The following is a 2262-nucleotide window of genomic DNA, read 5'->3' as shown; positions in this document are numbered from 1 at the left end:
GATTTCTGATCATGTGGCCAACTGTTGGCAAATCTTGGATTTCTCTGCACGAGGATTTTTCAGGACTAACAGCCTATGATTCTAAGTCATAGGCTATCGCAGTCTTTTCTCCTTGATCTACTTTAAAAATAAAGGCAGTTATTGAAAAATATAAAGCAATCCTCCCTTTAATACTCCTTCAATCTCAAGTATATTTTCCCTTGACCATTGAGAACAAAGTAAAATGTTCTATTAAAAAACACAAAAAATGCAGAACATACAAGATATATTGATATAAGAAAGGCACTTTATATTTAGGTTGAGAAAAAGGAATGTATTTTTTTTTTTTTTAGGCTAGTAATTGGAGCTAAGCCAAAAATATGTGAATTTTCAATGACTTGTAAATGCTTACTGACTAGGAATATATATTTCAAGACTGTTGAATTCTTTTCATTTTACACTAGCTTATGAAGGTTAGGATTATATTACTCCCCTACTCCCCGCCCAAAAAAATGGTTTCTCTATGGGATGAAATTGAAATTTCTCAGCCTGTCATTCAAAACCCTTCACAACCCAGCCCCAAACATGTTTTCAATTTCATCTCCTATTATTCTCTTCTAAGCACCCTCCACTCTATCCTCCCAGTGGTTCCTATTACTCTGCAAGGCACCCTACATTCTCACACCTCTCTCTGTTCAGGCTGCTCCTTTTGCCAGGATGTCCTTTCTCACATCCAGTCTACCTGACAAACTCCTATTCATTTTTCAAGATCCAACTGACATGTTGCCTGTCTTCGTAAATCTCTCTGCATTCTTTCCCCAGGCGGAAAGTATCTCCCTCACCTGTGTTCCCATACATAGCACACACTGCGCTGGTTATTGCTGCCTGTTCTCCCATCACTGCTACCCTCTCTGGAGCAAGGACCGTGTTTTCATTATAGCATCTAACACACAGTGGAAACTCAATAAGAGCCTGCCAAAGTGAATAGAAATGTGTGCATGTGGCAAGAAAAAGGGAAATATCCTGATTTAGATCAGATATTGATATATATTATCTTTTCATTCATTATATAATATTATAATTTGGAGAGTACAGAAAAACTAAAAGGAAATGAAATTCACCCATAACCTTCCTAACTCAGAGATAGTCATTGTTAACAGTTTAATATACATATTTCCAGCTAAAGCATACTTTTAAAAGATGTGGTTTTTAAAATTAGAAGATTATCTACGTGGCCTAACAGATGATCCTAATTTTTGACTTTGCTGTTTCTTTGTTAGCTCACAGAGAGAATAATCATCCTTTTTGTGGTAATCACCAGTCAAGAGGAAGTCCAAGAGAAATATGTGGTGTGTGTTTTATTCATCTTTTGGAATCTATTGGATATGGTTAGGTAAGAAGGAAAAATAATTCTCTTAAAACAAGGCCGAATTTCTTTCTACATTGAAACCAGTAATAGCTGCTTACATTGGTTATTCTGAATGAGAGAGAAAAACATATCCCTTTTCAAATTATTTTATCTTGATATGGAAATGTATTTTTAGTGCTTTCCTTAATGGGTATATCAAAGATAATGAAAACCTACCACGGTATTACAAGAGCAAATCAATGCATTCACTTTTCCAGACAAGGCTTGGCATAGCACCAACTTGGAATAACCCTTACAGCTGTTTGCTAATGAAAGGCATTCCTTACAATTGCTGTAGTACATGTTACTTTAATAAGCAAAGCAGGACTTTTATCAGAACCTTGTCAGAATTTACAAAGTTGGTTTCTGTGAATTCAGGAATATTTAAAATATGGGACCATGTCTATGGAAAAAATTGCACTTCCATATCTATTTGTATACACTTCTATTAGAATTAGTAGAATTCCAATAGTAGGTTCAAATGACTAACTTAAGTCCTTTTGTGGAAGGGAACCCTTGCTCTGGATAGTGTTCAGCATGCTTCTAATTCTAAAACTTTGCAATGAGATGTGCCTGGTCTTATCTCTACCAGTAGCGATGTGAAACAGTCCCCTTTGCTCAGTGAGCCCTTATACCTCACTTTGGAGGGGTGTGCTAACTGGTAGGTTAGCTTTCACAAATGACAACTGGCCTCCCACTTGAAAGATCTGGATGTGACTAGGTAACAAAAGAGCCCTAGTTTTTAGCTGGGGTTATGTAAATTTTTTATTGTTGATAGCTTATCTGCGTTAAAATATGTCTAATAGTTTGAGTCCTAGATGAATTAGAATGAAATATTTTGTTGAATTAAAATGACTATAATTCTTTGTATATAA

General features: G+C 35.6%; 1 protein-coding gene across 1 annotated transcript in view; it reads left to right on the top strand.

The window, feature by feature from the left end:
- HACD4 (3-hydroxyacyl-CoA dehydratase 4) overlaps positions 1–2262 on the top strand; it is a 62080-nt gene that overhangs the window by 33233 nt on the left and 26585 nt on the right. The window lies entirely within an intron of this gene.

Source organism: Propithecus coquereli, unplaced genomic scaffold (genome assembly GCF_000956105.1).
Source record: "Propithecus coquereli isolate 6110/MARCELLA unplaced genomic scaffold, Pcoq_1.0 Scaffold95, whole genome shotgun sequence".
Taxonomy (NCBI): Eukaryota; Metazoa; Chordata; class Mammalia; order Primates; family Indriidae; genus Propithecus; species Propithecus coquereli.
The sequence above is the reverse complement of the archived record's forward strand: the minus strand, read 5'-3'. Positions and strand labels throughout refer to the sequence as shown.